This window comes from Panthera tigris, chromosome F2 (genome assembly GCF_018350195.1).
Source record: "Panthera tigris isolate Pti1 chromosome F2, P.tigris_Pti1_mat1.1, whole genome shotgun sequence".
NCBI classification, from domain to species: Eukaryota; Metazoa; Chordata; class Mammalia; order Carnivora; family Felidae; genus Panthera; species Panthera tigris.
The window spans coordinates 43,559,155-43,572,619 of NC_056676.1; positions in this window are offsets into that span (position 1 = coordinate 43,559,155).

Sequence of the window (13,465 nt, forward strand, 5' to 3'; positions counted from 1 at the left end):
GTTAACATTTCCAGTTAAGAATGGATCCACTCACACCAATAGTTTTCAGTTCTCTTGTCCATCTTGAAAACTTTTTCTGCTAATATATATAATACATATATATATAAATATACACATATATATACATATATATGTATTATATATAGTCTGTTAAAACTAAATTCAACTGAGTAAATTTTAAAGATCAGTGACTGATGAATCAGGCAGCATGAAATCTAGCAGATAGAAAGGACCTCTGAAATGCTATACAAAAGACTTATATGGCTAGAAAGAAGAAAAATAAGGAAGTTATACCAGGTGAGAAGTTGGTTCTTGCAAGATGACTTTCCTTTAGGGGATGGCAGAGATTTATCCATCGGACAGATTACCTGACTAGTGCTGATGAAGCCATTCCTGATTGACTGGTTGAAGATTCCATTTCTGGGAGAGCCGAAACCGTAGTTAAGTCTCTGTTTGGTAACATGGAGCTTACATATATGACTCCATTGTGGGCCTGTTGTGGGTTTTTTTGTTTTTGTTTTGTTTTTGTTTTTGTTTTCAAAATGATCCCAGTGGCTTCCAACAGTAGGATCCTGGTACCTGGAGTTTTTGCTGGGTGTGGGTTGGCAGGGGAGGGAACAGGAAGAGGTGAGTCCTAGAGATCTGCATAATAAAAAGAGCAAGCTAGAAAGTCGGGAGCCTGGAGGCTACAGTGTACTTGGTGTAGGGAAAAAGCCCGGGAGAAGAGAAATACTGGGAAAAAAATCTCGTCCGCCTGCCTTTAAGTCTACATTTCCTGCATCTATCAACTCATTAATAAAAATCTATTAAAAGCTGCAGAATATATAGTTAAGTGAAGAAAGCAAGATTTAGGTAATTTGTATACTATGCTACAGCTCATATGAGAACATAGCATACAAATACATTCGCTTATATTTAATAAATATATATGATTATATTTTTTAAACAACAAAAGACAACCATAAAGTAAAAACAACAATACCTATCTGGGAAAGTAGAGAGGAAATAAGGTAGAGAAGAAACAAACAGAAATTAGACTTCTTAAGATGGGTCTTGTTTGGGAGATTTAACTTGGGGATCATGTAGATGTTTAAATAATTCGTAAGGAAAAGCAATCCTTAAAATCAAAAAATGAAAGGAAACAAATGTGTATCTAGTTGGTGATATAACCATCAGAAAGAAGCCATTCTAAGTGATTTTAAAACAAAGTGATTTGAGTGGCATCCTCTGTGAGATATAGCCCAAGGATGAGAGGAGCTATGTAAAACAAACAAAAACATTAATAAGGAGGTGTTGAAGTTTATACTGTTTGTATCTGCGATTGTCATGTATATAACCTGGGATAAAGCAAATGAGTTATTATGTGATGTCCCAACTCTCTTATTTCCAACATTATTGAGAAATGAGATTCTTGGTATGAAAAGAAGAAAATAAATTTAATAAAAGAGGTTGAGTAAAAATCCTATAGTCATGAATTTGAAAATGATGCATTTTCTCTTTGTCTGATGAAAAGTTCTGGAAGGAATGGCCAAAAACGTAGCAATGAGCACCCTCGTACCCAAACTGTGACCTTGAAATACTCTTTCCACTAAAAGGAATAAGGGCTTCTTATAAAGAACTAATTCTAGGGGCAGAGGAATGCAAGGTGAGCTTGGAACATTTAGTCATTCCAGACAACGGAGAATGTCAGAGACTACAGAGTCCTGCCTAAAGGGCTCTGGAGACAATTTAAAAGGGGCTCCCACTGACCAAAGGTGAGACCACTGAGCATCAGTATGAATTCTAACAGCAAAGGATTTAAATACATCAAAGACATTTATTTCATTAGTTTATAAAGAGAATAAAGCAAATTAAAACCTATTGGTCACTGTTGGATACTAGTGAGACAGCTTATTTTTTCGAAAACTGATAAAAGGAAATAACCAAGCATTTATCTTGCCTTTCCTATATAAACTGTACACTGTGTAACCAAATAGTATTCCAGCTAAGAAATGAAGAATAAATAACAGAATTAGAACATCACCATTCTGCAATCCCAAATGAATGAAAGGATCTGGGCACGAACCATCAATGGCTGCTGGCATTACAAGGAGACACGGCCAGATGGAAGGATCACATGACCCGTGAAAACCGGTCCTGCTGAAAACTCAAAGCTGAATCTGACAAAGCCTGGAGATCTAACCACCAGTTCACAAAAACCATAGGAGACAAAGGAAAAAAGCTACACACTATGGGTGAGCAATTAGCAAAATTCAGATGACTGGTTTTTTCCATAATTGCAATTGGGAAAAAACAAAGGTAGGGTGAGAAAAACTATGGATTAAAAAGGATTCAAGACATACTGAGAATCGCAGTGTATGGACCTTAATTGGATCCAGATTCAAACAAGTAAACGGATTTTTTCTTAATTATTATCTTTATGAGAAAGTTAGGAAATTAAACAGTGGTTTGATAGTTGATATTAAAGAATTTTTCTTAGGTTTAATGCGTGATAATGGTATTATGGTTATTTTTTAAAAAGGATGCTTTTCTTAATCTTTTAGAAATCTATACTTAAATATTTACAGGTAAAAAGACACAAAATCTGAGATTTGTTTCAAATGAATCCTGGGGAGAAGAGTAAGAAATAAGATGAATCAGACTGGCCATAAAGCTATCATCACTGAAGCTAGGAAATGAGTACAGGGGGTTTCATTGTACTTTCCTCTCTACTTTTACACGTGTTTGAAATATTCCTTAATAAAAAGTTTTTTAAGGGGCTCCTGGGTGGTTCAGTAGGTTAAGCGTCTGACTTCAGCTCAGGTCATGATCTCAAGTCTGTGAGTTCGAGCCCCACGTCAGGCTCTGAGCTGACAGCTCAGAGCCTGGAGCCTGCTTCAGATTCTGTGTCTCCCTCTTTCTCTGCCCCTCCCCTGCTCATGCTCTGTCTCTGTCTCAAAAATAAATAACAACATTAAAAAAAAACTAAAAAATAAAAAGTTTTTAAATCTATATGGCCACTAATAACAGTTGCAATTTATTGAACGCTTAATATGAATTTTTCTATTTGACCCAGACAACACCTCTGTGAGGTAGGTATTATTTTATCATGTCCATTTTAGAGATAAGGAAATTGAGGCAGAGAGGTTAATGAAGATTGTAAAGATTCCACATCCAGAACAAAGATTCAAATTCATCATATTAACCACCATCCTTCAAGTGGGTTTTGTGAAGACTTCATAATGGTGCTGAATCCCGTGTATAGGTTTACATGAAGTGAAAACAGAAGCTGTCCTGGGGGACAGTTGACATCTGGGGTTCAGTCATTTAAAAAATGTTAAATCTCCAAAATATATAACAAAAATTATTAGGGATAACAACAGCTTGTCCAAGCCATGCCAGGGAAAAATGCATCTCTTCTTCTATTCATAATAAAAGCCTATTTAAGCCAACTCATTATTCCCCACCCCCATCCCCCCAAAAAAGTATTTACTGAGCTTTTCAAGGAATGAAAAGGCCAGCATAACACTTATAAACCGGCAAAAAGACAAATGGTCCTTAAGGGAATATGAATTTGAAGGTAAAAATTTAAACAATGGAAATCAGTCTGCTTCTTAGATCCCCTGATGGATGAAGTTTGGTCCATTTCCAGTAGCCATCAGAAGATGCCAGAAGTGGCCAGCTGGCCCACCTGTAAGACCATCTGGAAGGCGGGGAAGTGCTGGCCACACGCTGGTCAGGCTGACCCCAGCACTGGCTTGTTTGTTCATTTCTACAGTACCTGTGGAACCATGAGGGGTAGTTATACAAAAGTGATAGCAACTCCAAAATCATCCACAGCTTCAAAGAAATTAAAGTGTCTCATCGAGATAGTAAAGGGGACTTTCCAGCAACGGAATGAGTCAAACTTAGAATGACCTATTACCAAGTTTTTAAAAATTCGCCTGGAGAGCATCCCTGGTCTAATTTAAGGCCAGTATCCTCTTTTCCTCTGAATGTAACTCAGGGAAGCTATCTTTATCATTCTGCTTGTATCTAACAACCCAGACATTAAGTCCCTGACATGAATATATAGCTTTGAGGTTGAAAACCGTTATCTCCCCTAAACATTCTGTTCTGGGAGGAAATCGCTTTTTATACAGCAAGAGACCAGCCTAATTCTTCACTCTTTTCTGAGAAACAAAGATACAATATTCACAAGGATCCTTCAGACACTAGAGATAAAATACTTGATCATAAAAAAAGATGGGTTTTAAATCTTACCAGATTCACGGGGAAGTGAGTGTGGAATAGATTTTCAATAGCCCTTTCCCCATCTTGAAAGATAAACAACCAGAGTTGTTTTATCACAGTGTTACCGAATTCCAAGCCCGTCACATGGTAATAAGAGGTTAAAAAAAGAGAGAGAGAGAGAGTACAGAAAATTCAGTATCTATCACTGTTTAATGCAAATGCTCTCATAAACAATAAAAAACCTTAGGGGGGAAAAACCCACATGGATGCTCAAGGGAATTATAAAAAGAAAGAATAATGAAATTGTTGAGAAATTGAAAAAATATGTAGTAATATAAATATAAGTAAATTAGTAAATCAAAAAGTATTGCAGTAGATTTTCTGTTTTAATCATTTTTTTCCATTACAGAAAATGTGTCAATATTTTGTACACAATCAGAGGAATAATAGATGTTGAAGTGCTCAAGGAAAAAACCAAACTCATAGATACAGAGAACAGATTGGTGGTTGTCAGAGGTGGGCAGTGTTGTTGAGCAAAATGGGCGAAGAGGGTCAAAAGGTACAAACCCACTTATAAAAGGAATAAGTCATTGGGGTGCCTGAGTGACTCAGTCGGTTAAGCATCTGACTCCAGCTCAGGTCATGATCTCACAGTTCGTGGGTTTGAGCCCTGCGTCAAACTCTGTGCTGACAGCTCAGAGCCTAGAGTCTGCTTTGGGTTCTGTGTCTCCCTCTCTCTGCCCCTCCCCTGCTTGCTCCCTCTCTCTCTCTCCCTCTCTCTCTCTAAAATAAATAAAACATTTTTAGGAATGAGTCATGGTATATAATACACAGAATGGAGACTATAATTAACAATACTGTATTGCACATTTTAAAGTTTCTTTTTTTGTTGTTTATTATTTATTTTTGAGAGAGGGAGAGAGACAGAGCATGAGCGGGGGAGGGGCAGAGAGAGAGGGAGACACAGAATCTGAAGGAGGCTCCAGGCTCCGAGCTATCAGCACAGAACCCAATGCGGGGCTCAGACCCACAAACTGTGAGATCATGACCTGAGCCAGAGCCAAAGTCGGATGCTTAACCAACTGAGCCACCCAGATGCCCCTGAAAGTTTCTAATAGAGTAAATCTTAATAGTTCTTATCACAAGAAAAAAAATCACGACTCTGTATGGTGACAGATGTTAAGGAGACTTACTATGGTGATCATTTCACAATACATACAAATATGGAATCATTATGTGGTCACCTGAAACTAATATAATGTTATGTCAATTATACCTCGTAAAAGAAAAGACTGAAAATGTGTTCAGGTAACACAGTGATGGAAACAGTCCACAGTAGGGATAAGCACGCAGCATGGTGATAAACATTAAGTGACATACTGGATCCTTTCTCCTTTGATGGCCTGCAGAGAACACTTAGGAACATGAAGGCTACTGAAGAGAGACAGAAAGTCAACTTCAAAGAGCTAACGCTGGCCTTCTTTACCAACCTACCCGGACAAAGAGATGTTGTTAGGGTGCTCTTGGTCTCCATAGCTGTGCACATTTACACCACGATTTGAGACAGCACAATGCCAATGTTGTGCAACATGAGCCTTGATTTATGAACATAATCCATCCTAATAAAAGAGTTTTCCCCTCAGAAGATCTGTGAAGCACCAAACGGGTTATTCACAGTAGTTATGACAAATCACCACTTCACCAAAAACGTATGTGCACAGATTGCTATTACTTTTTCTCACATTACATTGTAATTATTTGTATATGTGTGTGTGTGTCACCAAGAGATTCTATTTTGTTTCTCTATGTGACACGTAGAAGTACCCACACAGAGAAGGCATTTGAAAGAAGAACCTTGGGATAATAGGGAAATGTACATTGTATCTTTCTCAGACCCTCACTCAGGCTTGATGCTCCTTTCTGTAGCCCCAAGGATCCTTCTATTCTCTTGTTCGTAGGAATCCATCTCGCCTGGCAAACGACTCAAGAGAAATGTTCAAGAAGCTTTCCTGTCCTCATTTACTCAATACTTTAATATCTGCTATCCACCAGATTCACTGTTTCCTGATCCATAGCCTTTCAAAAGCGGCTATATTCCATCTAGTGGTGTGCTGGTAAATGTTTAACAACCAGTTCTCAGAGCAGGAAATGGAGGGACAGATGTGACGTGTAGCAATTGCCAATTTCTGTGGTGTAAATACTCCTACTGGGGCTGATTTCAAGCTACCTATGTGACTTCACTGAGCTCAGAGTTGAGAAGAGATGCATGTAATAGGCTCTCACAATCAGTTTACCATTAGTTTACATCTTATCAATAGGCTATCGTCATCAGCATGACCTTGGAGTTGGACAGAGTTAGAATCTAGCCCCAACTCTAGCACTGGGTGACTTTGGACAACTTATTTAATTTCTTTAAGCTTCCATTTCTTTATCCATAAACTGGAGATAATAGTAGCTACTTTACAGTTCTTGAATGTTGTAAATGAAGCAATGCCTTCACCGTAGCAACTAGCACATAGTAGGTACTTAAGAAATATTAGGTTCTAGGGGCTCCCGGGTGGCTCAGTCAGTTAAGTGTCCAACTTCAGCTCAGCTCATGATCTCACAGTCCATGAGTTCAAGCCCCGTGTCAGGCTCTGTGCTGACAGCTCAGAGCCTGGAGCCTGCTTCAGATTCTGTGTCTCCTTCTCTCTATGCCCTTCCCCTGCTCATGCTCTGTCTCAAAAAATAAATTAAAAAACATTAAAAAAAAATTTTTTTAATAAAAAAGAAATATTAGGTTCTGGGGTGCCCGGGTGGCATGGTAGTTTGTGTCCAAACTCGGCTCAGGTCATGAACTCATTGTTCACGGGTTCGAGCCCTGCATCAGGCTCTGTGCTGACAGCTGGGAGCCTGGAGCCTGCTTAGGATTCTGAGTCTCCCCCTCTCTCTGCCCCTCCTCTGCTCATGCTCTGTCTCTCTCTTTCAAAAATGAATAAACGTTAAAAACTGTTTAAAAAAAAAGAAACACTACCTTCTATCATCATCATCATCATCATCTTTATCACTATCCTACCCTTCAAAGTGGTCACCATTCGGTGCTTCCGTAGATGATCAGTATCCCACCTTTCCCATCTGTGCAGACTGCCAGTTGTCACCGGCAACCCTACCCTACCTGGCTTATTGTACAAATATCTGCCTAGGCATTAGCTTACCAAAATCCTGTTACATTTTCGTTTTCAGCTTCAAACTAGTGAGAGATATGTCTCGAATATTTGCCATTAAGAACAAATAGAACTAATTTTCTTCTGTAACAGGAAAAGGGAAATGGAGCCTGCATTTGTTGAATACATATTTTGACCCACATGGCATTGTGCTAGGGGGTTTGTCTGTTACCTCTTTCTTTTTCTTTTTCTTTCTTTTTTTTTTTTTGAGAGAAAGAGAGAGAGAGAGAGAGAGAGAGAGAGAGAGAGAGAGAGACAGAGAATCTTAAGCAGGCTCCATGCCCAGCATGGAGCCCTATGCAAGGTTCTGTCTCACGACCCTGAGATCATGACCTGAGCCAAAATCAAGAATTGGACACTTAACTGACTGAGCCACCCACATGTCCCTGTCTGTTACCTCTTTTAATCCTCACAATAACCGGGAGATATTAAATCATAGTCTCGATTCAATGGATGAGAAAACTAAGGCTCAAAGAGATTAAGGAACTTGCCCGAGGTCACATAGCTAGTGATACAAAGCCAGGGGTTTTTTTTGTTGTTGTTGTTTTACACTGTACCATGGTATTAACCTTGTCAAGAATGCTCAAGTGGTCAGATGACAGACTAAGACACTAGCTGCCACAACTAGTGAATGTATTGGACAACTGAGATTAAATGTAGCCTGCCTGTAACAGGAACTCGATTACAGTGCCTTATAAAAGGATTCTTTTACTCCTGTATCAAGAAGTCGAGAAGGAGGCAGATCAGGCTTCACACATTTTCTTGAGAAAGTTCTCAAGGCCTCAGCTTCCTTTGGCTTCCTGCTCATCAGTCTTCAGCATGTGGTTTTCTTCTTTATGGGCATAAGAGAGCCTCTGCCCCAACACTACCTCCAGGTATTACATCTATGTTCCAGACAGGCAGAAGTAAAAAGACACTTATTTCCTAAGTGTGCTTCTTTTTTATAAGGGGAATAATCACTCTCTGAGAACCACCATCATGTGGCCTTTTGCTTAAATCTCATTTTGTATATTCCATTCTGGAGTCTTTGGATCATTTGCAGCTAGGAGTGGCCTGAACTAGGTCACAAGACCATCCCTGGTTGCAAAGAATCCAGAGAATTATGTCTTTTTAACTGGACACAGGAATGCTCTAACACAACTGAGTCTCTTCAAGGAAGGACAAAGAAGAGACTGAACATGAAAAAAGCAAGCAGAGGTCATGACCTCCAGTGTTCCTCAGAGCAGCCCGCGTTTTTCAGGGTTGCAAGGAGAAAGCAAAAGTAGCATAGAATCTTCAAATGGAAAGAACTTTGAGATCATTGATCTAGCCCAATTTCCCGCCTAGTGAAGGAGCCACTTCGACAATTTCTCTAACAAGGGGTCATCCAGCTTCTGTGAAAACAAACAACGTTAAGTGGTGTCCAGATGCTTGACTATTTACATGCAAGAAAACTGGGCTCAGGGCCCTAGTAACCAATTGCCCAAAGAATTGCGGTCAACTGGCAGAAAAGAAAAATATAAAAAATAATGTACAGTCTAACTAGAAAACAAAGGGGATTATTAAGATCTAGGTGAAATAGTGCAGAGTTCAGTAAGTCCCAATCATTCAGTAAAAAGCTTTCCATCTTCCTAGATCAGGTGATTGAAAGTTGAAAAAAATTAAGTAAGAATGAAATCTAAAAGTTGCCTAGGGGACACGTGATGAAAGGCATAGACTTGCCCCTCACCCCCCACTGACACAGAGGGCAAGTCAACTGTGAGAGAAACCTCAGCAAGTTAACCCGTGGCTTTGGGTGAATTATCCTGGTGTGTAACACTCAGGTCCTGGCTGAGTCATCTAACTCATTATTATCTAACATAACGGTTCTCAAAGTGTGGTTCAGAGACTCCTGAGAGTGACCCTTTCAAGCAGCTCCAGTAGGTCAACTTATTTTCGTGATAATACTAACAAATTATTGGCCTTTTTCTCTCTCATTCTCTCGCTAGTATACAGTGGAATTTGCCAGGAAAAGATTTGCAACATTGTAAAGTAATGCCACTTTAATTTTCTTTTAATTTCTTTTGCTTTGGAAAAAAACAGGGTCTTTTCCCATAAAAATGTATTGTTTAGGGGTGCCTGGGTGGCTCAGTCAGTTAAGCGGCCGACTCCAGCTCAGGTCACGATCTCGCAGTCCGTGAGTTCAAGCCCCGCGTCGGGCTCTGTGCTGACTGCTCAGAGCCTGGAGCCTGTTTCAGATTCTGTGTCTCCCTCTCTCTCTGACCCTCCCCTGTTCATGCTCTGTCTCTCTCTGTCTCAAAAATAAATAAACGTTAAAAAAAAAATTTTTTTAAATGTATTGTTTATGTTAAAATGTAACGTGTTTAATATTGGTTTTTTATTTATTTATTTATTTTTAATTTTTTTTTTTTTTTTTTTTTTTACTGTTTATTATTGAGAGACAGAGAGACACAGAGCGTGAGCAGGGGAGGGATAGAGAAAGGGGGAGACACAGAATCTGAAGTAGGCTCCAGGCTCTGGGCTGTCAGCACAGAGCCCGACGCGGGGCTCAAACTCACAAACTGCGATATCATGACTGAGCCGAAGTCAGTCGCTTAACCAACTGAGCCACCCAGGCGCCCCTAATATTGGTTTTTTAAATGAATCAATAAAAATATTGTTTAAATTTCTTAGGTTTAACTTCTGTTATAGTAAATATTAACAGTTATAACCACATAAGTAAAAGCTTTCTGTGGTTCTCAATAATTTTTAGAAGTATAAAAGGATCCTGACACCAAAAAGTTTGAGAACCACTGATCTAATTCATAACCCAATTGCAGGGTGGGGATTAAGAACCGGTAACCCCAACCCAACTGAGTTGGTAAATCTGTTCATTGGACAAATGACTCTATAACACTAAGAAGACAGTGAAATAAGAACAAGGATGGTAAGGTAACCAAATCCATTATTCATTCTTTTGTGTTAAGTTTGGGAGTAAGCTTTACAAATATCAAGAAAATCTTTGTGTGTTTGAATTTAAGGTGTTTGAAAATGTTGAAGACAATCTGGCATATTATAGAAATTGGATATTAACCCTATTATTTATTGAAATTTTCATTGTTTCCCCTTATTTTAGAATGTGTAACTGAATTTAATTACATTTATAAAGAGTATTTAAAGACTTAAGATATACTACACTTAGAAATCTGTATTGTCTGGGATACCTGGGTGGCTCAGTCAGTTAAGCATCTGATTTCAGCTCAGGTCATGATCTCCCAGTTAGTGAGTTCGAGCCCTGCATCAGGTCCTGTGCTGACAGTTTGGAGCCTGGAGCCTGCTTCAGATTTTATGTCTCCTCTCTCTACCCCTCCTCCACTCATGCTCCGTCTTTTTTTGTCTCTCAAAAATGAGTAAGTGTTAAAAAAAAAATGTTTAAAAAAAAGAAATCTGTATTGTCTTAGTGCATTCAGGCTGCTGACACAAAAATATCATATACTGGATAGCTTATAAACAGCAGAAACGTATTTTTTTAATGTTTATTTATTTATTTATTTTGAGAGACAAAGAAAGAGAGTGGGGGAGGGGCAGAGAGAGAGAGGAAGAGAGAGAACCCCAAGCACAGAGACCAACTTGGGACTCCGTCCCACAAACCACGAGATCATGACCTGAGCTGAAATCAAGAGTCAGACGCTGAACTGACTGAGCCACCCAGACACCCCCAGAAATGTATTTCTCACAGTTCTGGAGACTGGTAAGTCCAAGATCAAGTCACCAACAAATTCACTGTCTGGTGACAGCCCACTTCCTGGCTCATAGATAGCTGTCTTTTTGCTGTGTCCTCACATGGCGGAAAGGGTGACAGCTCTATATACCTGAATATTTTAGTAGCAAGCAATTTACCTTTCTCAGTGCTGAGCTTTGAAGTCAACCAATAGGTTAATGGTGACCAGCTTTACACACATTCACGAACCTTTTTCCATGAGAAAAATGCGATGTGCAAGGGGTCTGTCTGTACTTGGTAATCTGTCCGGGGCTTTCAGAGGTTATCCTAAGAGAATTGTCATTGTAAGCACTGCTAAGACAGAGAAACGTCTTCTCACTAAAGGAGATGCTCTGCCCGCAACGGTATTCCCTACCAAAGCAGTACGTGTGCAAGTGAGAACGCTTTGTGTTAAGTGTATAACTGTCCATGGTTCATGTTACCTGTTGTTCAAGTTACGGAGCTTGATTCCTTCTCTGTTCCCACATCCAGTCAGAAAACAAACTCTGAGTCTTCCTTTCCTGTGGCCTGTGTGATGGCAGCCATGAGAATAGGGTGGGGGAGCAGGTCAGTATGAAACCCCCCCTCCCATTCTCACTGCTACCATTAAACGGTCCAGCCTTTATTCTTTCCTACGGAACACCTTCCAAATATGGAAATATTTATAAATTAGAAACCTAAGAGTGAGAGGCATCTCTCTCTTGATTAGTGCAGGATTTAATTTAAATAAAAGGCTAGTTTCGCCTTTCTAAGGTAGTGTCTTTTGCCATCGCAAATGGCTGAAGATCTGATGAAGTACCTGGATGTGGAAATACTACCTTAAGGGGCACCTGGGTGGCTCAGTCGGTGGAGTGTCCGACTTCGGCTCAGGTCATGATCACTCAGTTCGTGAGTTTGAACCCCGCGTCAGGCTCTGTGCTGACAGTTTCTGGCCTGGAGCCTGCTTTGGATTGTGTGTCTCCCTCGCTCTCTGCCCCTCCCCTGCTTGCACTCTATCTCTTTCTCAAAAATAAATAAACGTAAAAAAAAGAAAAGAAAAGAAATACTAACTTAAGAATTGTGCAGTTCTTTTTGCAGTGCCCGCTCGCTAGTCTCCTGCTGGAGGACTAGTCCTTCCAGTGCCCATCAGATGCCAGTTCTAAAGCCATCAGAGTAGCCCCTGGGGCCACCCACGTAGTTTTTCTTAGAATGACCAGCTCAGCCTCTAAGGCGGGTGTCAGATCCTCCCCACGGGGCCTTCACAGCCAATCAGCTGTTCCTTCTGGCTCCTTTTCAGTCCCAATCCGTACTCTATTTAAAGGGCTGAAAGTTAAAACTGACCCAAAGAAATAGCTGGCAGGTGACAACGGCTAAGCCCTAAGGCTTTAAATAGCATAAGAAAGACACCACCTAAGGAGAAGCTTCCCAGGAGTGTTCCTATGTGGTAAAAGGGATCTTTCAGGAAAGTTACTCTGTATCACTTCTGAATGCCACTGGAGTCAAGGCCTGGTGGCAGCCAAGTTAAGGAAACAGTGATTTGCCAAGAGACAGATTTATGTCATTCTAACATATGGGAAAATGTCATTTGTTGTGCCAGAGAAAAATACCTTGTTTTACAAAACAAATGAGAGGAATGTATCTATTGATCAATTACTATTTCATCTTACACTAGGAATGATTGAAGTTCAGATACATAATTCTTCACAAGAGATTTTAGTTCCTAAAGAGTCCCCCACAGGCAAAGCCAGGCAGATCCCTAAAAGGGTGAAATACGATGGAAATTGGGGTTAACTGGCAAGTTCACCCCCCACCTAAAAACATTCATATTTTAAAATAGTGAAAAACGCTGAACTGACCTTACAAAACCAAAACATAGCTGCAGGTGAATCTGGCACACATAGGCTGCCTTGCCTTGCTGGCTCTTAGGTTAAGCACAGAGATTATAAAAATCAAAGTTTTGGAAATGCTGCTGCTGTTTCGTTGTTTGTTTGTTTTTAAACTATGTGGTTTAATTTGAGACAGCATGAATTGACTGTGCTCTGAAAGATGAAGTGATACACTTTGGTTAGTCCTCCCACCTACATTTTTCCCTGTTCTATTGTTCATTGCTTATATTTTTACTTGGCCAGGTTATAAACCATCACATTGTGTGCTGTAACTGCAATACTCCTCACTATTTTGTCTTCGTTCTTTTTAAAAATGGGTCCAGTGTCCATTTCTGATTCTTTTACCAGTCCTAAATTCTTGATCTTCATTCCTTTGGCAGAATTTCAATGTCAAATGTATTGTGTTTTGTTTTGTTTTGTCTTCCCAAGAAAGTCTCTCAAATTCTGTATCTTTCATACCAGATTCT